At 43.0% G+C, this 26,038-nt stretch overlaps 1 long non-coding RNA gene across 2 annotated transcripts in view; it reads right to left on the reverse strand.

The window, feature by feature from the left end:
• The window catches only part of LOC107512055, a 264,559-nt gene that overhangs the window by 20,729 nt on the left and 217,792 nt on the right, over window positions 1–26,038 (reverse strand). For both annotated transcript variants that reach the window (XR_001597192.2, XR_004955167.1), the window contains exon 3: window positions 21,294–21,377. This is a non-coding gene — a long non-coding RNA (uncharacterized LOC107512055). The remainder of the gene's footprint in view (window positions 1–21,293; window positions 21,378–26,038) is intronic.

Here is a 26,038-nt window from a genome sequence, read left to right on the forward strand (position 1 = left end):
TGTCACTAAGCGCATCAGTGGGACGCAAGCTGTGCTGCTGTTCTGGGACCGTGCTGTGTATGAGGTGGAACAGACTGAATGTGTAGTCATCATTCAAGGCACAGCTAACAGAAAACCAAGCCATTAAGGCCTTCTTTAATTCCACGAAAAAGAAGGAATCTTTTCCTTTCTTTGGGTTACTATTATATATTGTATAATTCATGACACTTAGTATTTTCTATTTTTTAATACAGTGATTTGATGCGACTTTTTTCCTCAAGCACCATGAAGATGAGTTTCTGTACCTGGCATACTTCTAAGCATATCAAGTTGGCCAGTAAACATTTTTTTGTGTGTGCATAAATAAATGATTTATTTAGAAGCAACTCCGCAGATACAGAGATAAAACACTGATATTACTTATCAAATCTTCACACTGGGCCTACATTTCTTTTTTCCCCAAAGTGATGCAATATATGAAGGAGAGAGTATTTTCATTAATAATATTTCCTTATTAAATAGTGAAATGTTCCTTCTCTAAGTCCAGGTCCTGCGCAGCAACACCTCCTCCCACCCCCCACTGCCCTGTTTTTTTTTTTTTTTTTTTTTTTTGTCCAGGTGAGTATTTTTGAAATAATTCCCCAAGGCCCCAAAGTTATTGTCTATGAATATAATTTGTTATACAAGCCTCATAAACCATAATTAACGACCTACAAAATGGCAATTACCCTGTTATGAGTTACCTGCCCGCAACTTTCTTGCACACAGAACAAAGTACTTTATACAGACTGCGAGGAAGCTGCAGCATTCATTCTGAGTCTACAGCCTAGCCATGCACTTACAAGTAAGAGGAGGCTTCAGCCAGCTGGTCTTATACCAAAAAAAAAAAAAAGCGTGACTTCTTTCTGGCTTGGCAGGCTGCCCTGTTAATTTAGACGCAATTGAAAGTATAACTGACATTCCATTCAAACACTTCTTTCAGAAGTCTTTCTGGAAGAGGAATAAAATCTAGCTAAGGAGACTGGAGAAGAAATAATGTCTCGTGGTAAGTCTAGATATGCAGACGGCTGAGTCTAGATCCATGTTTCACAAGAAGAACTGGCCGGAAAAAACAGTTTTTCCCATAAAGAAAATAAGCCAGAAAACTGTCCCAAATTACAATAAGTCATGCTCTTCGTTAGACTTTTGCCGGAAATTCTCAAGTGGCTAAGTGGCAATACGGCGCTTTCTATAACTCTCTAAATATTAAAAGCTACCTTCTCAGTGGGGCTGAAATGGCCCTTGAGAGCACCGAGAAAAGAAAGGAGGCAAGGCGAGGGAGGGAGAAGCAAAAGTCACTCAGGCATGAGGAAGACAAGAACTCAAGAGAGGGACGATTTAAGTGTCCTTCAAGAAAGCAGATTTACACTAGAGGTCTGTCAAACCTGAGGGTAAATGAGATTCAATTTGATTTATTTGAACAAGTATTTTTCAATTTTTTTTTTTTTTTACCAGCTGCCTAACACTGTGCTAGGTGTTCGAGGGATCACAAAACCTGCACATGTCTCCTGCAAAACCTGCACGTGTCTCCTACAAACCTGCATGTACCTCCTATAAAACCTGCACGTGTCTCCAGGTTTTAGAAGAAAAGGCGGGAAACACTCCACAACGCAATGGACAGGACGAGAAACCAGATACAGTGCGTAGTAATTTCTCACATGGCACCAGTCAAGAACACCTGTCCTTTGCGGCTGCCCAACGGCATGTTCTGAACAGACTCCATGTTGTGATTGCTTTCTTCTTATGATTCCCACCTTTCTCAGGTAGACTGGCGCTGGCATGTCATCTAGATTCCACCAATCCGTCATACAACCTTGGAGTGAGTTATGTGACGAAACAGGCCGTGAGCAGGTAGCAGTAACTTGGTTCTGGGGTCGATGCTGGAAGTGCTGTTCTGCAGTGACATTCTGGGGGAAGTTTTCAGAAATGGCCATGTGTTCATTTCTCCAGCCTCTTGAGCTCCCCAACATCCCATAATACATTCCTCGTCTGCTCAAACTAGGCAGAGGGGGTTCTGCTTCAGCAGCTAAGAGGCCCGGCTGACCTTCCACTGGCTCCAGATAACCTCTGCAGGCCTTGGTTTTGGAAATGCCCGCCGTCCCTCACTGGCTAGTGAGTAGATCACACGAAGTCTATGCAGCTGAGTGACCGTGACTCGTGGCATAAGCAGAGATAAGTTTATCGTCTCTCCTGTTTGCTATTTATTCAGAGGACATAATCTTTCCTACTCCTGGATGAAAACTTTGGTGGATGCCAAAGCTTTTCTACCCAGGTGGATTGCTCACTCTAAGTGATGAACACAGTCTGAAGTCAGGAATTTGAGAAGATATTAAACAGACCCCCAGACGTATTTAATAACTTATTTCCTCCTCGCCACCTGGATCAGCCTGTTTTAGCCTGGAAGCTTCTAGCAGGAAAAGGGACGTGGTTGGCTGCTTCTCTATGTCCTTATCTGCTCGTCTTTCCCTGATCACAGGGAATAAAAGAAAAGTAGAAAAAGCATCAATTGAACTGACAGAATCGAGTCTGTTTAAACACGGCAGGTGTTTAGAGCAGAGTCTCTTATGAAGCACTTTGGTGGCAATTTGGAAGCCGGAGCAAAGTCTCTCAGACTTTAGTTCTCTTGTCCTGAGCAGACACTTCTTTAGTCTCCATGGTTACTTGTGGCTCCCACGGCCTCCAGGAAGCTGGCATTCACCTCCAGCTTTTTGCTGCTGGGGTTCTGCTGCCTCTTTAGGTGGTTGCATAGGACAAGCACCCAAGGCTGCCTCTCACACCTGGTTCCCATCCACATCCCTTGCCCTCATGAACTCTAGTCGCATTGGCCAATCTCAGTATAACTGCACTTTCTCTGTCCTGGCCACAGCACAGGGAGCTCGTATTTGGAGTTGAGATGCCTTTGATGGGCATTAGATCTCAAACTCCTATGGCAGCCTCATGGAAGCCCCTCCTGTAATGAGTGAGATGAAGGAGTCGGCATCTCTTTCCAACATCTTGTTACAGAAACAGAGGACAGGATGGGCTCTGTTAAGCGTAAAAAGCTTTCAAAATTTAATAAACTGAATTTAGCAAACATTTATGTGGTGCGTAGCAAGGCCCTGGATTTGCAGAAATGAACAAAACATGGCGCTTGCTCCCTGTGTGGCAGATTTATAATTGTAAACAAGTAATTGCAAAATAGGATTTATCAGGGAGAAATGCGGGCATAAACTGCTCAGCTTGAAGGATCTGGTCAGACTAGATAACTAGAAGACGAGGAATGACGTAAACTTCATTAACTCAAGGGAAAATGTCTGAATGTTTGAGATGGACAGGAAAATATGGGAAATTTTGTAACCGAAAGAGAAGATTATGCTGGGAATTTAGCTCTGCGGGAGAGTTTCCCTCTAATTCGCTGCAGGGGCATTTTAGATTGTGATGTTTTTTCTTTCGGGCACATGTTAAGTGATATCTGGGAGGCTCATGACTTTAGACATCTGTTTATTTTATTTATTTGGCTTTAGGTATCCAAATAAGTCATTTGAGAGCATCTGTGAATATCAACAAGACTGTCACTTAAAAAAAATTCTCTCAGGAGACTAAAAGGTAACCACTAAAATTAGTTAATGAATAGCATTATCTGCCTTGAATCTGAATAAATTAACAACAGAAGAAAGTCTCCAAGTTATGTTCTCTGGTCATGGAGCAATACAATAAAAACGGTACTACTTTAGTGTTATTACTATTGTTGAGGCAGGAATTTAGATAAATTATAATAAAACCCTGTCAAAAATCTTTACAACTCTCCAATACAGCCACTAAAATAAGATGGAAGCTAATTAGTTAATAACGGACTTTGGAGAAAATAAAAATGAGAAATCTTCATAATACAGAAAACCTTTGGGATGAAGTCACAGAAATTCTCAGGGATCAGTTTATAGTCTTCAATAATTTCGATATTAAAATCAATAAAGAGGAAATAAAAAATAAAGTCTTTAACTTGATTATGTAGGAGAAAAAGACACATTAAAAGTCCTAAGGGGACTGGCAGAAATAAAACAGAAGTTCCCACTGCCCACAAATAAATTGCTAAGCAAAAAATGTTAAAGCAGAACTATTAAACCCATGATCTGTAATCACACTTCAAAGACTGCAGATTTTGTTAAGGAAGAAAAAAAATGAAAAGGAAAAGGAGAAGAAACACTGTAGAAGAGACTGTCCCGAGCGAAAGTCGAACCCAGGGTTTATTACGTGCTTGATTATTTCCTGTCAGCAATGGCAACTGAAGGCTGAAAACCTGCAGCCTGGAGCCCGAGGGTTTTATGCTACTGTCTTTCTGGTTTGGGCGGAGGCCTAATGCTGATCCGCACTTGCTAGCACACGGTGAGCACAGCTTACTGCTCATTAAGGAGGAAAGCAGCAAGTGGAAGATGGAGCACCCGTTCTCAATGACAGGAGAGAAAAGAGGGTGTATGTTTAGCAGCTTCTGCCCCATCAGTGTGCGCCGACCGTGGCACAGATGACTCGGCGCCCTCCTCCGAGAACTGCTAGGCATGAAGCGTTCATCGGAAATGACTAATAACACTTAAAAGAAGGAAGCGGCCAGAGCACCGATCTGCAGCGATTAAATAGTACCAAACGACGAGATTTCATTACTCCAGAGGCCAAGGAGGCAAGACGATTTCCAAGACAGGTCACTCGATGAGGTTCAGAACATGCAACCCCGAAATGTGGCGCCGTGGCATGGAGAATAGCTTAAGCCGAAGGAACCTGAGATCTGGCGGGTGCAGGAAGGACCCGCTGACCAACCCCGTGTGTCCTGACGCTCGTCTCCCTGGGCCTGGAGCCAAGGCGCACGCTGCAGGGGGCGCGCGGAGGGCCACCGGCGAGGCGCCGGAGCGAACGGGCCGTGCCGCCGCGCCCCCTTCGCCACCCTGAGCTCATCTCCTGCTGTCCTGTCACGTGTCCCTGTGCCTTCCCGCTCGTCATCGAACCTGGTATAGAAACGGTCAGGCTTGCCCGTTTCTTCGAGTTTTCATTTCCTCAGAAAGTCTCCACTGTCCCATAAAACTTACATAAATTTATATGCTTTTCTGCCATTAACCTGTCCTTGCCGGTTTAATTTCCAGGCCCAGCCAGGGACCCTATGACAGCTGAGGAGAATTGTTTTGTCTCCTACACTTAGAGACACTCCTGCAGCAGCTCCCAAACATGCGATGGCCATAAAGTGAGGGCCATAAAGATTCCAGGAAAAGAAATGACAGCTGCTCCCTGTTATCCGAATCCCACACACATTCTCTCTTGGCTGGCAGGCGCATTGACAGAGCGGTAAAAAAGTCTGTGGGAACAGAACCCACGGCTGTTATCTCCTTTCGCCCTGGGGCAGGAGTAAATGTGTTCTGCTAGGTTCTGCCTCTTCCATTAGAAAGACAAGGTGTCCAGTCTGTTGGTTTGGCTTCGGGCTACAGCCAGGGCACAGGTCATTGCCGCTCTGGGCCTAAATCTTGTATAGGGCACAGATGTGCAGGAGGGGGACCCAGCGCATGGCTGCACAGACCCAAGGGACTCAGTTCCCCGCCCCACCCGCCCAGCCTTCTTTCCCACATCACAGGGGTTTATGAACACACACTCTGCTCCCGCCACTCCCACTCCCGTTTGATCCTCCTGCGCCTCCGCCTCCGTCCCTCCCTTCAAAGTAAAACCCTGGTATGTTACAGAGGACCACTCACTCCGGCCATTCAAAGTGTCTGGTTTTCCAGGAAAGTATCTAATTGTTCCCAATCTCTGGCCATCTGGGTCTTCCAAGCTGAATCACAAATGCTCAGCCCAAGGGCTTTTGAGCTTAAGAAAGAAGGGAGTGGAAAGGGGAGAGGGAGAGGGAGAGAGAGAGAGAGAAGAGAGAGAGAACGAGAGCGAGGGGTCAGTAAAGCCATCTCTGGTGGTAGAAGTAACAAGAAGTCAAGCTCAAGGTCAAACTCGGTGAACACGTTTAAGCCAAACGTGGAGAAAACCACTGGGCAGTGGCCGAGGGTGAAGCCTATACAGAGAGAAACGAATAAGAGACTTAAAGAGAGGCTTGGCAGCATTGAGTCCCCAGTTCCAGGTGGGTTTTAATACACGGTTGACCTGATGGCTCCTGTCCTTCTCGAGAGCCGGGTGAGGGACACTGCACAGAAACGAGGAGACGCGCTTTGGACTCATGTGAGAGCCCCCCATCCCCACTCCGCTGCATTGCGGTGTGCTTGAACCAGCATGGGACGGCGAAGGGCCAGAGACATCCAGCAATTTCTAGCTTTGTCCTCGACTCAGAGGAAGTGCCCAAAGAAAGTTTGATTTTCTTGAGGCGTTTATGTAGTTTTTCATTTTTTAAAAAAGTTTTGAGACTAATGCTTCTCAGCAATTAAGACAAGATCTGATAACTCAAACCTGAAAAAGGTTAACATGACTGGAGCATTCGATGGAAAAAACGCAGGTTGTTAAATATTTATTTCCTTCTGCAAAGTGCCCCTGAGGTGCTGATGGAGGCTAGCAATGTTTGGAATGCAAGAAAGAATCTCAGGAATGAAGTGAGAACACACTGATTACCTGCAAAACATTCCTTTTCTGTTTCAGGATTGAGCAAGCTTGTGCTGTTTAAAGCTGAGCTGTGGAAACGCACACCTAGGAAATTTCCCTTTCATTCTTAGTACAAGTCAGCGCCTGGGAAGCTGCTTGGAACGAGGTGCCATGGGTGTGCCCTGTGGCAAACTTGGCTCAGCTCTCCCCATCTCTGGGCAGGTGTGACTGAGGGGTCTAAGAAGCCAGCGAAAGGAGGCAGGCCGGCTCCACAGGCTGCAGCCGAGCGGGGACCACTAGCCCAGCAAACGGAAGCAGGAGACATGGGTAGAGATGAAGGAGAGGGGTTGGTGCCCTGGGTCAAAGCACCCGGATGTTTACACCCGGTCCTCACACTGGAGTCCCCCTCAACCTACAGGTACACCAAGGATTGAGACGAACATGCTGGGTTGAACTTTCCAGCATTTATTTTAAAAAAAATTATTTTCAGACTTAATATAACAGGGAGCTCGAAAAAAAAGGGAAGAGAAGAAAATAATGTACCTGAAAATATTAGTCCCTGTGATTAGTCACTAGTCAGTGTTCTGCTTGCATATTTGCACCATTTCAAGGAATCATTATTCCAAGTTCACGGGCGCCAGAGTCACCTTGGCACTGAACCCGGGCCCCAGTCCACTCCTGGCCCCTGAGCCTCCCCAGGAGCAGCCCCATCTCCTTCTTTGGGTACTGGAGAGGTGGGACCTCATTGGGCCACTAAAGAACCTAGCAGTTGAGGGTACTGAAGACAGGTGGACAAAGCTTTCAGAGCAGACCTGGGCTCTCAATCAGGAAGGGAGGAAGCAGCTCCCCCTCCGGAGCCCAGCCTCCCTCCTTCACTTGGCTGACCCCACAAGTAGCTGTGGCTTCTCAGGAATGTGTTAAGTGAAGGAAGCAGACGGTTGGTTTCACTTTAAAAAAAATAAGGACTCAGAGAAACTGGCAGACTCCAGATTCCTCCAGGGCTTCTGCTTCTGGGTGATGCAACCGGGCCAGGAAGGGGGGGTGGGAGGGAGGATGCTGTGATTCAAATAGCTTGGGCCAGCCCGGGAGGAATCTCCGGTGGGCGTGGGCGGAACACTCAGAGGGGATTTTCTTGAAAAAAAATTGGCATTCCTGCTCAGTGGGAGGAGCAATTCGCCCAGACTTTTGCTTTTTCAGATCAGGCTACTGAATGAATGGAGACACAGCTTCAGGGTAGGAAACCTGCATTCCTGATCGCTCTCCGGCTCTGACCCGTCCCCTCTCCTCCCCCCACCCCCGCCCTGATGGCAGGGTCTCACTTTGACTACCTTAAGCAAATAATAAAAGCTTGAAAGGCAATGGGACCTCCGGCTCTGTGTCAGCACCCTTATCTCAGATGTCTTGTTTGGGACCCACCTGCAAGATCAGGTTGCTGCCCTGTCTCAAGAGGCTCAGTTACAGAAAGTAAGAGGCAGCCCAGACTAAATCAATGCCCGCTCTTCAACAATTGGAAGCCCAGAGTTCCTCCGGAGGTTGCTCTGTCCCTCTGCGTCAAAACAAAACTGCTGACTTCGGCGAAAGGGTATGTGCTTTGCAAGGTCACTTCCAGGAGTGATGGTAGAGTGACGATGACCCGCAGGGCCTTGTGGTTAATTTAAAAGTTACATACACCCTGGCTTCTCCTCCCCATAGAACAAAGGTCTGTGGTGGCTTATTACAAAACGAACACAATGGGCAAGTGTGTGGTCACAGTAGAAGTGAAAGAAGTCAGTATTATTAGTGTGAATTGCATGTAGGCCCCCCCGTCCTGCACCGCCACCCCCACTCCGGCCAAAAAAAAAAAGGAGTCAGAGGAAATAGCTAGGTAACCAAAGAAAGAAGGAAGGAGTCAGGGAAGGGAGAATCTGCCACTTACTGAACACCTAGCTTTATGCAGTCGTGTTCCTGTCATAGCTTATGGCCTCCAGTCCTTAGAACAGCCCTAGCGGGGAGGATGACGGCAGAGAGATTGATACGTCGGCCCTGCGTTGCAGGACTAGTTGCTAGGACCAGGATGCAGCTTTTTCTTTCCATCCTCAGTGAGGATCTGGAAAGATTACGAGGCCCGGCCCTCCAGAATGTGTTCTAGAGAACAGGCTGCCTGGGTTCAAGTCCTGGCTCCACCAAGTCCTAGCTGTGTGCCTTCTGGCCCCATCTCTGAAATGGGGGGAAAGAAGGTTACATGAGATGATCTATATAAAGCAAGTCCTCTAGTATCTGGAACACGGTGGAGACTAAACACTATTACAGTTATTATACAGAAACTGGTGGAAGTGGGTGGGACACCAACTAAGTTTTGTTTGTTTTTTTCTTCCTGGATTTCTGTCTCAGTCTGTCCTGGCTCCTACAACAGAATACTGTAGACTGGGTGTCTTATAAACAACAGAGATTTATTTCTCATAACTCTGGAGGCCAGGAGGTTCAAGATCAAGATCACTGGCAGATTGGTGTCTGGTAAGGACTTCCTGTTTTCACAGATGGCCAACTTCTCACTGTGTCCTCACAAAGTAGCTGGGGGAGGGAGCTCTCTGGGGTGTCTTTTGTAGGGTTGCTAACCCCAGTCTGGAGGGCTCCACCCTCATGACATAAGCACCCCTCCAAAATCTCCACCTTCTAGTAATATCTAACTGGGGGTTAGGATTTCAACACATGAATTTTGAGGGGACACAAATCAGTGTATAGTGATATCTTTTTAAAAATAAGATTGAAACGGTGTCTGTCTTACACTCCTATATCATACTTATTCCTACATTTATGGCTTCATCTTTTTATCATCGCTTACTGCTGAATACTATTGGAAATACTCTATAGAGATAATAAAAAGGTAATTCAAGTTTTCATCTACGCATGGCTGATCATAATTTTGGGGGGGTTTATATCTTGGTTTCTGTTTTGTCTCAGTTAAAAGAAACAGGCTACTTTTTAGAGCAGTTTTAAGTTCATAGCAAAACGGAGGGGAAGATGGAGGTGTCCCACACACCACTGTCCCCACGCATGCACAGCCCCCCCCCCATCATCAATGTCCCCCGTCCGAGCGGTACATCTGTTATCATCAATGAACCTTCACTGACACACCATCATCGCCACAATAGACATTAGGGTTCACTCCTGGTGCTGCACATTTTTTAAATCTCTAACACTTGTATTAGCTATAACCGAGTGAAAAGTCACATTAAATGTTTCAAGGCATCATTTCACAGTATCGTTGCTCAAATCAATATCATGTATTGTTCGCTTCTTCAAGTTAACGTGAAAATTGTCAAAGAGCTTCGATTTTAGATGCCATTTGGGGATTGGTTTTAATAAAAACATCACTCACTAGTTGTAAAAATATTACAGTTCTATGAATAACATTAAAATAATAGTTAAGAATTAAATCAACGTGCTTTGGCAATGTTGAGAACCTGTTCTTTTCAGAACTTATTCCACTGAGATTAGCGTATCAGATAAGGCACCAACAGGAAAGAGAAGTCTTATCAAACCGGGTAATTTAAGGAATATTTTTTGTCAATTCTTTTTAAATTAAATTTATGGGGGTGACACTGATTAATAAAACTATATAGGTTTCAAATGTACAATTCTAGAACATACCATACGTATATTACATTGTGTGCTCACCGCACAAAGGCCACGCTTCTGTCACCACACATTTGACCCCTTTACACTTTTCTGTATTCCCGCACCCCCTCTCCCTCTGGTAACCACTAAACCGTTGCCTGCGTCTATGAGTTTTCGTTTGTCCTGTTCATTTGTTGCTTTTAGTTTCACATCCCACATGTGAATGAAATCCTATGGGTCTCAACTTTTCCTGTTTTACTTATTTCGCTTAGCATGACAATCTCAAGATCCACCCACATGGTCACAAATGGCAGTATTTCATCTTTTCTACGGCAGAGTAATAGCCAATCATCTGTAAAAGGGCGTTGTACATTTTACGGACAAATGTATCATGACAGGTACCCACTGTTATAGTATCGGACAGAGTATTTTCACAGCCCTAAAATCCTCTGTGGTCCGCCTGTTCATTTCTCCTCCCCACTGAACCCTTGCAACCACTGATCTGTTTACTGTCTCCATAGCTTTGACTTTTCCAAAATGTTATAGAGTTGGGATCATACCGTGAGTAGCCTTTTCAGATTGGTTTCTTTCAGTTCATAATAGGCATTTAAGGTTCCTCCATGTCTTTCCATGGCTTGATCACTTATTTCTTTTTAGTGCTGAATAATATTACACTGTCTGGTTGTACCACAGTTTACTTTATCCATTCACCTATTGAAGGACATCCGCGTTGCTTCAGAGTTTTGGCAATTATGAATAAAACATCCATGTGTAGGATTTTGTGTGGATGGAAGTTATCAGCTCCAGCAAGTAAATGTCAAAGAGTACAACTGCCGTTATATGGTAAGAGTATGTGTAATTTTGTATGAAACTGCCGAACTGTCTTCCGCAGTGGCTGCGCCACTTTGCATTCCCACCAGCACTGAATGAGAGTTCCTGTTGCTCCACATCCTCGCCAGCATTTTATGCTGTCAGTGTCCTAGAATTTGGCCATTTTAATAGGTGTATAGTGGTGTTTAGTATCTCATTTTGTTTTAAAATGTATTTTCCCTGACATAATTTGGAGCATATTTTCATATGCATAGTTGCCATCTGCACATCTTCTTTGGTGAGGTGTCTGTTAAGGTCTTTGGCCTATTGTTTAATTGGGTTGTTTTCTTATTGTTAAGTTTTAAGCACTCTGTATATCTCTGATAACAATCTTAATCAGATGTGTCTTTTGAAAGTAATTTCTTTCAGTCTGTTACTTGTCTTTTCATTCTCTTCACAGTATCTTTCACAGAGTGGAAATTTTAAAATTTTAATGAAGTCCAGTTTATCAACTATTTTGGGGACATCGGCAAACCCAAGGTCATTCAGATTTTGCCCTGTGTTATTTTCTAGGAGTTCTTTAGTTTTGCATTTTATGTTTAGGTCTATAGTCCATTTTGAGTTAGTTTTTGTGGAGAATGTAATGGCTGTGTTCAGGTTTTTTTTTTGTATGTCATTCCAGCATCATTTGTTAAAAATACTATCTTTGCTCTATTGATTTGCCTTTGTCAAAGGTTGGTTGACAATATTGATGTTGGTCTGTTTCTGGGTTCTCTATTCTGTTCCATTGATCTGTTTGTCTATTCTTTCACAAACACAACATTTGTATTTTATTAATAACAGCTGGGAAAATGTTCTTTCATCTTCACCACTTGTTATTAAATGTCATAGCTATAACTTCTTGCCCGGGAATAAAGCCTCATAGGACTCCTGACCTGAGTTCTAGAAAGATATCTCTCTCCAATGACTGTTGGCTGCTGCCTCAGCAGGTAGCCCAGACTGGCCAGGTTTCTGAGCTTCCAGCTTCATGTCCCTACCGAGCTAGTCTTTAGGGTGTATCACAGTGGGTGAATCACAGTGGCTCTCAAAGCAACACCTCATTGGCATTCTTCCCTGGGGTCAAAGATGGGGTCCAGATGTCTGAAAAAGGCCTCTCGGGGCATGCGGGTCCTGGGGGCCAGATGCATGTGTAGTCAGAACCAGCAGCCTGCAGATCGCATGCTGGCCTTTCCTTGGCTGCACCTTTCTCTGGTGAGGTGGTGGCAGGGCCAAGTGGATATGCCTAGGTGGAGCTTGTGGACTACCATACTCACCCAGCCCCAGGCTTTTCTGTTAGAGCCTTTCCTCTGGGTCCACTCTTCAGAGGGCAAACCACACTTGTAGTGTGCACATCCCTAGGCCTCACAGTGGCCAGAACAACAGTCAGCACCAAGGATAGGAAGCGAGGAAGGCTGTGGACATAGCTTGGATGTGTAAGTTAAGGTGTTGACACACGCACATGTGTGAGAAGGAGCCAAGGACTGGATGAGCGGGGGTGGAAGCATGGGATGGGTGCAGGCTCTTGGCAGGATTATATGGCACACGAACTTTGAAGAGACCCGAGAATTCTGCATCTGTGCCTGGCCTTTCGGATCATTATGAAGGCATATTTGTCAAAGTAAGAGGATAGGACATATTTTATTGAACAATTTGCTACTTGATTTTAACTTTTACATAGCTAGGTGGATGGTACAGACCTCCTTCTGTACTCTTGCCCATAGCCCCACAAATGTTGGGGGTGGATCTGTTGGTAAGTGATAGATCTGGGACTACAATTCAGTATTCTGGGCTCCCATGCCAAAACTCTTTCAACTCTTTTAATGAGTTTGGCCCACCTTTACTAAAAACACTGCTTCTCCTGGATTTCCTCTGTTTTTACCCTGATCATCAAAGTGTGAAATCTGAGGCTGAACAGGAGAAAGCATGCTCACCCTAAATTAAGTTAAAGTACAGGTTTTTTTTGGGGGGGGGGTGAGCAGGGCACTCAGCCTCTCCTGACTCTTTTCTTGCAAGGCACCAGTAGCTTCTACTGTGGACTATGAGCTTTTCTCTCTCTCTCTCTCTCTTTCTCTCTCTCAAATTCATCCAAGGCATGACCTAAGGGTAGGACCAAGGGCTAGCCACAGGACTGCTATTTGTAGGGAAACAGAGCTTAGATAGGAAGGCTAAATTGTCCATACACATATTCACGACTCATTGGAAATTCTGAATTTGAACCTGGTCTTCCAAACTGTTATAATCCACTTAAGATGACAAAACATTTACTAGCCTCTTAGTTTGACTTGGAACTTTCAGATATTTAGAGTATGGTATGTGAGTCTCCATTTATTTTTTCACACCTGGACCTGAGAATGTTCGAAGGAGATCTGCTGGAGAGTTCCATCCCCCAACCCTTGACTACTCTAGGATATGCTTCTCTTCTTTCTGGACAAAGGCTTGATGAAGTTTCCATGAAAAAGCCCAATGTCCAAGGTTGACAGATGAGACTTTCAAATCTCATTGCTGGCTGATCTCTACTTTCTTGCTGGTTTAAGGTAAGGGGGTCTTACACAGCTTTTCACATTGGGCCTCAGCTTGTACCTGACTTTCTTGTGTCTGAAGTTCTCCCCTACCCTGAGTGTGTTGAGAATTAGCAGAGAAGGGTAAAGTCTTCCTTTAGGAAAGGACACACTCCTCCCTCTCTTTTTTCCACTCCAGCTTCTAAAGCACATGCACATACATGTGTAGAGTCACACGAGATTCCCGTCAAAACTGGAACCTGTCTCGCCACTGAGACTCTCCGGAGTTTCCTTCCTCTTCTTTCAGCTCTAGGGCATTTTCCACTCAAAACCATTGACTTAAAATAAGAAGGAAAAAAAAAATACCCTTGAGAATAAAGAAAAGGGAAGGATTCTTGTCAGAACACGGAAAATAAAACTCTAAAAATAACTCATATTCTCATATTCCTACACACATGATGCAAGAGTTATCAAGTTGAGGAACTGCTGACAGCAATAATATGATTTCTGGTCCTTTGCTTTTTTTCCTTCTTTCCCATCAATGTTTTCTCAAATCTGTGTTCCAGGCAGTGACTCTTCAATGCAGCCTTGCACATGAGCGCCTGCAGATGTCTTAGCACTGTGCCTCCTTTTCAACTTGCAATTATATTTTTATAGAGATATATACTAATTGGGGGCTTATTTGTCATAAATAGCTCTTTACATTTTCCTGATATGGTGAAGGAGATTGAAGGAGACTGAGATGGGACACACACGATTGGAAACAAATCAAATTTTAAGAACCTACCTATGCTGTTGACAAAACTGGGCACAACCCAACAGGTTTTCAGAGGCCCAAGACATTAAGATAATTTGTTGGTTCATTCATTCATTCATTCAAGTAATATTTCTATTTCCTTCTTTCTACTAAAACAAACAGGATTAAAGTAACTAAATTGTATTTATTATGTTAACTCACAAGGGTGGTATATGTTATTCTGGAAAATATAAGATAGTGACTCGAGTGTTTAGGAGCTCTAAACTACTGGGGAAGGAAAATATGTATGTGAGAAAGTTAAAACAATATAAGACTTTATCAGAGATATTATACCCTCAATTGTACCCCACTTCCCCAATCTACATTTTACGTTATGACCAGAGTTTTCTTTCTAAAATGAAAATCTTATCATAGAAATTTGCTTGGAGCCCTTCGGTGGTTCTCCATCATTGGAGAACGGGGAAGGGCCTCAGCGTTGTGCACGGAGTGTTCGTGATCTTGTCCCAGTCTCCTTGTTCACTGGTCTCTCTTGTCTCCCTCTCTCATTTACTCTGGACTCATCTCCAGTCAGCGCCGCCCCTTCCTGCATATGAAATGGGAGCCTCCCAAGAGCCATGGCCGTGTTTACTCATCTTTGACTTCCCAGTGTCATCGTGGAGGCCTCAAGAACCTTTTCTTTCCAATTCAGAGTCCTTTCCAACCATCCCTCCCTTTTTTAAACTACTTTATTGTGAAATTTAACATATTCATAAAATTTCAAAGAAATGACCACTTGCGTAATTACCACCTAATTAAAAAACCAGGATGTTACTGGTTCCCCGGAAGCCCTCTGCATGCCCTTTCCTAACGATAAGCCTTCCTCTCCTTGCAAAGGTAACCAGCCATCCACCTATTTGTCTGTTCTTAGCTCCAGCCACAATCCCCACAAGCCGCCTCACCTCTGCAATCTTTCCCCTGACCTCATACAGCCCCCTGAAGGCTCTCTCAATTTCTCTCTCTCAATTTCTCTCTCTCAATTTCTCTCTCTCTCTCTCTCTCTCTCTCTCTCTCTCTCTCTCTCATTTTCAAAGCACTTATTTTCTTTGGCATTCATTTGGCATCCAGTCACAGCATCTCACATAAAATATTATGTGTCCTATAAAGTTACATTTATGATAATATTTTTGTATTGTGCATAATATTTTGTCTTTACTTAGGTAAATAGACTGTTCAAATAGACTTTTTGATAATTATCCTGTATATGGCTATTGTCTATGGTTTAATTTTATAGTTACGATTTCATTATAGATGCTCAATGAATATTTATCAATGGGTAATTAGTGACTAAGTGAATGATAGAGCAGAGCATATAAGAGGCAGAGATTTACTGAAAGAGAAATAGCAGAGTATAATCTACACAAATGAAACACAGACACATACAGACGCACACGCACAGATTAGTAAGGTGTTGTTCTGACATAGTGCACCTGAATATGGAAGAGTTTCACACGCTGAAAGTAATTCTTTCCCTTGCTCCTATTGTTCGCTTCCTCAAACCAGAGCAGGTTTTGGAAAATCCAGATATGCTTCTGATATTATCTTTACACAGTTAAATGCCACTGATTTTGAGCAAAGAAGACATTTAGGATTAGGCAATACATGTTCGTTTTTAGCATTTTACTAAAAGAAATACTGGAAGAAACATGGCCACACTACGAGTCAGGCTACGGGATGACTTGTGACGTGGATACTCCAGGAAGAATTCTACACTGTCATGGATATTGGAAGAGAAGACACTGGAAATTCATTTTCTGCTTTACAACAGCTTGGGTAAATGAAAGCCATTGGCAGTCTAAACAAAATAGTGAGCTCTGTAGTGTGACCTAGAAATTAAGTTGGTGCTGAAAGCTCAGGTCTAAGACATGGGGTTGTAACTCAAACATCTCCTAGATTCCCACCGGTAAATACAGTTAAGGCTTTTAGCCAACCTATATCCATCCTTTCAACTCTTGGATGCAATAATAAATCTTAAACATGTAAACTTGAAGTGTCTTTCCTTGCTTTTCATATACTATTCAACCACCACCACCCATCCATACTTTTCTTGCAGAATTTGACTCATTCTTTGAGATTCAAATAAAACAAGTCATTTGTATGAAGTCTACCTTGATTCCTCATGAAAGTCAAGGGTTGTTCATTCTGCTCCTTCAGCTTTTTTCTTAAAGAACTCAACACATTGTATTTTGAAGGTGTATTTATCTGCCCCACAGAATCATAAGCTCCTCGACTTTGAGGATGGGGTTTAATTTAGTGCTTGACCCATACAGTAGGTGCTCAATATTTTGAGTGAACAAAAACTACAAAGTGGTAAAATTTGAGACACAGAATAAAAAATAATAAGCACCCAGTGCCAGAATGAATACCTTGTTTTCCAGAAACTAATGAGGTTCTGAGAAAAGGCAAATGAAAGGCAGAACAGGTACTTACATTCCAGCAGAGGAAACAGGGAACTAAGTGAACACGTGCAATATTGTTGGCGGGAGGAAGACAGTTTGGGTGCTGTGGGGAGCCCAGGGGACTAGTCTTTGACTCAGACTGGGGAATAGGAGACAGGGGTTCAAGTTGACTCATTAAGGACAAGTAGTCAGGTGGAAAAGGGGAAGAGGTAGAGGGCATTCAAGGCAGAGGAAACAGAAGTGTTGGAGTCCTCTATTTTAAAAAACGAAGATTCCCAGTGGTGATAACAAGCACCAACATTTGCTTTTGCCAGATAGACCATAGCCCTAGTACTTCTGCTGGGTGTACCAGAGAGGGAAAGAGAAGCAGAGGAGAGCATGAGAGAATAGTAGGAGAGAGTAAATCCATGTTCAACTAGAAGGGAAAGCAGTCTGTTTCTCTCTCACTGAGAAAAAGAGAAGAGATAGAATTGGGTCACAAACATACTTGAATTGCATTTAGATGTACAAAGACAATGAGTTTCTTCTTTTTCTGTGACCTCTCTGACCTTCTTTACAATCTCCCGTCTTCTTGGGAGGTGAGGAAAGAGACTTTCAATTACCCATTTCTTACAACACAGGCTTTCAGTTTAAATAGGGCATTTTGAATGACTCGGTCTCATTTAGGTAAATGCTTTTCAGATTTCCTCTCCCCACCTCTGCCTCCGCCTCTTTCCCTTGCATTATTCCAAAGATAACTTAATGGCAACAGGAAGACAAATGATCAAAACTCATGTAGCATTCTCTAGAACCTTTTGGTTTCCTTTGGATTCTGTCATCGGGCAGCCATTCAGAAATGCTCCCTGGATTGGTGACCTTTCAGGTGCAGCTGGTTTCATTTGACTTTGCAGAGGACATGCAAGCACCTATGACTGGGATCCACAGTCTGGGGCATTTATGTGATGTTTTAAATGTGGTAACCATTTCATTTGGATCCTGGGTTCTAGCTAGGCTGTTGCTCCTGTCGGCACCTCAATATCTCATCACATGGCTGAGTACCATGCACAGGCCTTGGGAAATAAAGAAAGACACTTTGGGATTATCTTTCTGAGCACGTTCTTCCAGGGTCCCCAGATATATGCATATTTTTTCAGGGAGTCTCCTTGGGGTTCATTCTGAGTGGGGAAAACAAAGAAATGAAAAAATCTCTCCTTAGTAGTTAGCCAATTCCTTTTTCTTTCAGGTCAAAGGGTCAATTTATCTACTTATTCCTTCTTGGCATAGTCTTCTCTTATATCACCTCCTCCTTCTTCTTTCTTAATAGAAGGAGGACTATTATTTCTATACTGTGAGAGAATCTATAACTTGAAAAGAAACCTTAAATCTGAGTTGGCCAGGCCTGGCTCTTGATAAAGGATGAGTAAACACTGGTTTAAAATTCACAGATTATTCTAATTACAAAGCACAGTCACAAAAAGCCACATGAAATAGAAAAATGTCCTAGAATGGAAGAGTGAGAAAGTCAGTGAAACAGTTCTCTCATGAAAGCATGAAAAATGCTGGCAAAACAACTAAGATCACGCATTTCAGAACTCTGGAAATTATCCAGAGCTACAGAACAAACTTTAGTTTCTATTCCAGAGAAAGTAAGAGAGTAGTATCTGTGTCGTTTTAGCATTTGCTAAAATTTCCATCCCCTGTTCCTCTCCACCCCAGTAGTGTGGTAGCCACGGAAAGCCAATGAGAGGACTGAACACTTCTGGAACTTTATTAAAAGTCCCATTCATATAATCCAATCAGTATTTTGTCGGAACTAGCAACTACCTGGACAACTTCCATTCCCAAGGTCTGGGGGCTCTATGATTTAACTCATAGCTCAGCTCAGCAACGACCAAAGCCCTATCCGTAGGGTGTTACTTAAAATAATGTCGATCTGCTGACAACATCACAGCTGTTGGTCCAAGGTTGTAGTTTTAGTTGAGGCAAAAAAGAACACGACCAAAAGTTTATAAGGAAGTCCTGGAGATCTGGACAGCTAGGGAACTGCAGGAAGATCTGAGACATTTCAGGGTATGTAGAAGTTAGTGTGTTTATGCCCAGACTTGACCTGAAAAAGGAGAAGATTCCAGTCACTCTAGTCCGTGCTCAGCTGACGCTGAAGTCCTGTCCAAGCAGGAAGTGAAAGTTAGGTCTGTTTTGCAAATTGCCTGAAGTCTAAAGGCATGCCTTTATATACACATACCCTTGGCAAAGGGTGAAAGATATAGAGACAAAGCATTTAAGGACATCTTCTAAATAGATCACTGGCCAGCCACTAAATAATACTGACTTAAGAATGACTCCTCAGAACACAGCTTAAAAATAAAAACAATAATTAAAAATAAAATAAAACCCAGCAGAGAACTCAGTGGTTGCATATTGCAGAATACCAGCAATGAGAACAAACTTTGGAGGAGAGGGTGATCTGATATCATAGCTGTTACAATATACAATATATTATAAAAAATATCCAGTTTCACAAAAATTATGAGATATACAAAAAAAAAAAAAAAAAAGCAAAAATATGACATATACCCAGGATAAAAAAGGAACCAAGAGAAAATGTCCCAGGGGAGGGGGGCTGATGATGGTGCACTTAGTGGACAGAGATGTTACATCAATTATTATCACTATGTTGAGATAACAAAAGATTTAAAGGAAAGTATGATAATATCTTATCAATTATGGAATATCAATAAAAAGAAGAAATAACCTCAGTAGGCATTCTGGAGTTTTAAAAGTAGAATAACTGAAACAAAAAAAGTTTACTGGAGGTGCTCAAAAACAAGTTTGAGGTTGTGGAAGAATTAGTGAACTTAAAGATAGGCCAACTGAGAATATTCATTCCTAGGACTAGAAGGAAAAAAATGGGGGAAAAAAATGAACAGTGCTTAAGAGACATGTGGATACAATCGAGCATGTGAACATTTACAAAAAGAGAGTCTCAGAAAAAAAGAAAAGCAGGAAAAGGGAAGAAGGAATATTTGAAAAAATAATGGCCCTAAATTCCACAAATTTGATGAAGAGTGTTAATTTCCACATCCTGGGAGCTCAGTGAACTATAAATAAGACAAACTCAAAGAGATCTACAGAGAGACACATCAATTTTGGAAAGACAAAGGCAAAAAATCTTGAAAGCGGCAAGATAAGTGACACATCATATACAAAGGATCCTCGTCAGAAACCATGGAGGCCTGATGGCAGTGGGTGACATATTTAAAGAACTGAAGAAAAAGTGTCAATTGAGAAGTCTATACCAGGCAAAACTATCCTCCACACATGAAGGAGAAATTAAGATATTCCTGGATAAACAAACTCTGAGGCAATTTGTCACTGGCAGAGTTATCCAATAAGAAATGCTAAAGGAAGCCCTTCAGGCTGAAATAAAAAGACACTAGATGATAACTCAAACTTGCAGAAAGAAACAAACAAGAAACACTGAAAAAGGTTAGCACATAAGTAAGTATAAAAGGCAGTGTAAATGTATTTTTGTTTCCACCTTTTTTTTTCTTTTATCTGGTTTAACAGACAACCACATAATGCAATAAATATAAAACTAATGTACTTTGAATTCTAAATATGTAATTTGTATGAAAATAATAGTACAAAGAAAGGGACAGGGAACAAAGGGATATTGAAATAAGGATTTTATATACTATTAAAATAAAGCTAGTATTAAACTGAACTATATCACTTTAAGTTAAACTGCTAATTGTAATCTCTAGGGCAACCACTGTTAAAATAATTTTAAAAATATAGCAACAGAAACAACAGGGAATCAGATTGCTACAGTAGAAAATGTGTATTTTTTGAACACAAAAGAAGGTAATAACAGAGGAATAGAGGAACAAAAAGACAGAAGACATAAAAAACACCAATAACAAAATGGCAGAAATAAATTCTGCCTTATCAGTAATTACAGTAAATGTAAGTGGATGAAACTCTGCAATCAAAAGACATAGGCTGGCAGAAGACATAAGAAAACATGATCCATTTACACGTTGTCTACAGAAACATGCCTTAGATTCAAAGACTCAAATAGGTTGAAAACATAAGAATGGAAAACAACGTACAAAGCAGACAGATTTCACTTTCACGCCATCCTTCACATTTTTCACCTCTGTGTGAATTTCAATTTCTCTTAAGCAGCTAGCCATTTGATAAGATAAAGCCACACCTGCAGAGTGAGGCAATGCCTTTCCATTCATGAAAAAAATACTTTAACAATAATAATGATAATAATAACAAAATGATTAGAAGGTTACGGAGTAGAGAAAGAACCATTTTACAAGGTCAGGTCATAACCCCATTTGAGTTGATTTAGAACTTGTTTCTGGACCAGTAGGTTTTGGGACCGTCAGCTTACAACATCACACCAAACTAGCACTGCCAAACAAAAGAAAGAAACAAACGAGGGGGAAAAAAAAAAAGAAAGAAAAACATCCTCGACTGACACACTAGCTGACTAATTTTACTGAGGTTGGAAAGCAGTGATCCCAGTAGCCAGATCAGGGTTTCCTTGAGAAAAAAATCTCCCTATTACGTCGCGGAGAACTTCGAAAGATAAAACCAGAAAGCTTTACTCACCAACTTTCTTGAGTAGAGAGTCCCTGAGAGACTGCAGACCGCAAGAAGGTGGGGCCTCCCCTGCACTCAGCTGTGGCTCCAAACCTGGCACAGAAGAGAGTGACAATAAATGCATTCCTGATTGGAAATGGGGCATTCTGCCACAGTCTTACACGTCACAGGAGGTACTGCGTGCTTTCTCGAGTGTAGAACAGACATTCAGTCAGGTGGAGGATTATGCAAGTGAATTTAAAACACATACATGCCAAAAGCAACAGTAAAGTTTTTCAAATACATATGTATATTTATATAAAATTTATAAAAATATATTTATTATATTTATAATACATTTTATGGTATAAATGTAATAGATCTATATAAATATATCTGTATACCTTTGACAGATACACACAAACACACACAGAGTCACATATTGGACATATTATGATGAGTCCTTGTGGGGATAAAGCGGATGGGAATGGTAATTGGAGACAACAAAAGAGAAATAAGGCTACTTTTCATGGACCAGTGATGATATACCAGAGACCCAAAGCAAAGCAAAGGATGGGAAGGGATTTTCTCATGTGGGGAAAAGAGGTGGGAGAATATATTAGGCAGAGGGAAAGCCAGACAACTTGTTCGTTTATTAATGAACTCAACCCACACTGTGTGCCCAGCACTGTACACAAGGCAGATGTCAGCCCTGTCTTTGCCAGGCACAGTTCCAAGCATATGATGTATACGACGGAGCCCGTGCAATAACCCTGTGAGACGGAGAGGTGCTGTTTCCATCCCCAGCTTAGCTAATGATACAGTGAAGGCGCGCAGAGGTCGAAAGACCTGCCCGGTGCCGTGTGCTTGGTAAGGGGCAGAGCCAGGGACTGAGCGTCAGCAGCCCGGCTTCGGAGCGCACATGGCCACAGACCCAGTCACTCCTGACACTTGCCCGTAAACAGACAGCGGTAGCATGCGAGCTGAGTACTAACGCAGTCCCAACGCTCCAGGTCCTCCAGCTTTCTCCTGTCGCCTGTACTCCATCCCCAAATGGACTGGTGCAATCTCCAGTCCAGAAACGGCGGGCAGTCTGGTTCATTTTCCACTGTTAAACAGTCTTTGGGGGTCCGGGGACGTGGGCAAAGCCACGGTGTCCTCTCAGTCAGTCGGTTCCACAGCACACTTCCTACTCTGCACCTACGTCTGGCATGGCTGTCTTTCCCCTCTGTCTGGGTCGATTCTGGCATGAAGCGGTTGGTGCATGTTTCCTTTTGCTCCTTACAATCTCCCACCTCCCCACGCCCAGGACTACTTATGAAATATATCTGCAGCAGCGTTTTACTCAAAATTGGGCAGTTAATGGGGGGAGGAGCTTGCAGAACAGGTCTACACAGGCATAGACTTGACCAAATGTCAGCTGTTATCATCTCGAACATGCACCGGCTAGTGCCGCAGGCCCAGGGGAGCTTACCTCTAGCTTACTGCCACATGCTCTGTACTGTCCCAGAGGCAGAGGACAAAGTGCATTTGGAGCACGTGGAAAGGACATCTAACGCAGACTGCACAGGTGGTGGAGGGTGGGCCGGCAGAGGCGATAACTCTACACCAAAACGTCAAGGGTAAAGAGCGGGCCAGGCGAAGGGGACGGAGGGGGTGGTGAAAGTGGCCCAAGCCAAACAGCCTAATCCCACTTAAGAACCCAAAGACAGCTCTGCATTATGAGAGATTAAAGGCTGATAAAGTGAGTGACAAGAGATGAGAAAAAGGGAGCAGACTCTTGGCCGCCAGACTAAGGAACCAGAATTAATCTGAATGTGGTGAAAAGCTATAAAAAAGAGTTTTATAGGAGACTATTGCAATCAAAGTTTTTTCCTCCCTCTCTTCCTCCTCCCCTCTTCTCTCTCCTTCCTCTCCCTCTTTTCCTTCCTTCCTTCCCTCCTTCCCTCCCTCCCTCCCCCTCTCCCTCCCTCTCTTCCTCCCTCCCTCCCTCCCTTCCTCCCTTCCTGAAAGATCACGGCACCTGTGGTGTGGAGTATGAACTGCTGGAGAGCAAGAGTGTAAATTACCGCTGTGATAATTCGAGTAATGGTTGTGGGGCCAGAGAAAAGTGAGATGAATTCAAGGTTATGCAAGATTTGCATTGAGAGGGGAGGCGATGAGGAAGAAAGAGGAATAAAGAACTGGCTACTGGATGGATGGGGGGAGGCGGGGGGCGGGGAGAGACAGATGCACTAGGATAGGTGATCCAAGAGGGAGGGAGCAGTGGAACGGGCATCTAATGCATCTAATGTTGAGTGAGAAGATTTCCAGATGGAGATGACCAGTTGGAGTTGGCCATGTGCACCTAGAGCTCTAGTAATATCTGCCTTAAGATACAGAGCTGGGATTTGTTATCAAACAGGTGATAATTGATGCCCCTGGAGTGGCTAACAGCACCTACTTAGAGCAGCCGCATGAGAAAAGCACCGAGGACCTAATGTCAGTGTAGGCCAACAGTTTAAAGATGGACAAGGAACGAGGAGCTCATCACGAAGACTGAAGTGGACGGAACGGAGAGCCGACAAGCAGGACAGAGAAACCAAGGTGAAGTGTCTAAAGGGGCACAGAGCAGGGGGCCATGAGAAAGCTCGGAGACTTGTCCCGGAAGGGGTGCACCTGTGCCCCGACTTCTTTATAAGCTCCTCGTGCCACTGTTGAGTGTGAAATTTGCACTCAAGAAACACTTCTTGATTGACAGCACACATCCCTTCTTCCTGCCCAAGTATCGCAAGTTTATGTACTGCTTATAGAACAGACATTGTTTTCCTTTGTGAAGAAAAACTGGTTCTCTCTTAATGAAAACTTTAGAAATCTGAAGCTGAGACCTCGTAAAGGTAAACGTGGCAGCAATTAACTTCTTGGTACGCCATCGTTACGTGGGAAGTACTACACGCTTTAGAAAAGGATGGCTTTTCTCCCAACTTTCTCTTTTACTGCCTACTAGGGTCCCTGGGTCCACTTCTTATTCCTTGAGGCAATTAAACACTTGAATAATTTATTATCTGTTAATAAATATAGGAAATGGGCCGCTGATAGGTACTGAAAGGCCTGCTAGAGCTGGGACAAAAGATTAGCGAATACTTGGTTTTGCAGTCCACTGAGCAGTTTCCGTTTGGATTAAGTAGCATTTCAAAATCAGCTGATTTCAAAAAGTCTTGTCACAGTTCTAGAAATTGTGTATCCCACCAACCACTCAGAAAAGAAAAATAAGTTGGGAACAGGCTTCTGGTAGTTAAAAACAGGAATAAAAAAGCTTTCACTTCCTTTAATTAGCATGAAATTTATTTGCTCAGGCTTGTGAGTGCGTGGAAATCTTTTGCTTGGCAGTCTGCTTTTTTTTTTTTTCCCCCCATTTGAGCTCATTTTGATTCAGAAAACACTTAAAATCCAACTAGAAAATCTGCGGCTCTAGCAGCCATACTTACTTTCCTCAGAAGAGGAAATAGGTCCCAGCTGCTCAGGTTCTCTAGAGGGTAGTAGCTGAAGCAGAACGTGGAATGACTTCAAAGGTGCTAGAGGAGATAGCCCATTTGTTTTCAAGAAGCGCTGAGAAATCTAATCTCTGACGAAAGTTAGAAACCGCTGGACTACGTTACAGGTGCAAGAAGATAAATAAATCCGATTCTCACCCTTTTACATTTCTCACAAACGGCCTCATGGTATCTATCTACAAAATGACCTCCTACGATTTGTCAGCACAGGGAGGTCTTTTAATTCTTTGGCTCCTATGAGAGTGTAGGTTCTTTCATTTTTCCCCTCAAGAATTAATTGTTCTCGGTCTCACTATTTCAGCTTCTACAAGATGGCTGTCATCTGACATTTTATACATTGTTCTTCTGCCCATACACAGACAGGGTCACTTGATACATTTGGACACTATTTTAAATCTTCTGAAAAAACGATAGAAGAAGATATTATTGGATATTATCGACACGTCACTCATAGAGATGCATGGCTCTGGGAAATACTTTTTTTTTTTTTTTTCTGCAGATGATTTGGTGGCCTTAAAAAAAAAAACAAACAAAATGAAAACTTGATCACTTTTCATATTTGCTTCCCTTTTGCAATAGCTTTCAGAGAATTCACAGACCAATAGATGACTCAAATACCCAAAAAGTTGGCCCTTTCTCTAATAATGCCCACTCTTCCGGTTTGGTGTCTGCACGGCTCCCATACTGGGAACCGGATGGCCTTTCTCTACAGTCATACCAGTTCAAACCTCAGTTCTGCCTCCTGCTACTCTCATGAAGCCACTTGACCCCTTGGCAAGTCAACTGACCTCTGCGTGCCTTCGTTTCTGTCGGTGCAAAATGGATAAATCTATCCTCTTTTCATCAAATTATTGTAAAAATTAAATGGAAGTCTGGGCTACAGCCCAGTAGGAACTCGATTTAGTCTGCTTTCAAGAGGGACCACCCTGAGTTTTATTCTTCAGTCTTGCGGGGTGCTGACAGGGAAGGGGACATGCTTCTTTGCAGCTAGAGCTGAAAGGGCCTCACCCGGAGGAGGACCACGAGCCTGTGGTAGGCCTGTTGACAGTCTCCTAAGTAATTTGGAAATTGAACTTTCTTTGTCCTTATTTGGAGCACATCATGGTTTTGGAAATCTGTTCAGCATGCCGCTTCATGAAGCCACTACTATGACAGAGAACTAAATACATATGGCATCCACATTGTCACTTAAAAACCTGGGTGTGTCTTGGTGAATTTCTCTTCTAAAACATGACAGTAATT

The sequence above is a fragment of the Rousettus aegyptiacus genome, unplaced genomic scaffold (assembly GCF_014176215.1).
Source record: "Rousettus aegyptiacus isolate mRouAeg1 unplaced genomic scaffold, mRouAeg1.p scaffold_m13_p_17, whole genome shotgun sequence".
Lineage (NCBI taxonomy): Eukaryota > Metazoa > Chordata > Mammalia > Chiroptera > Pteropodidae > Rousettus > Rousettus aegyptiacus.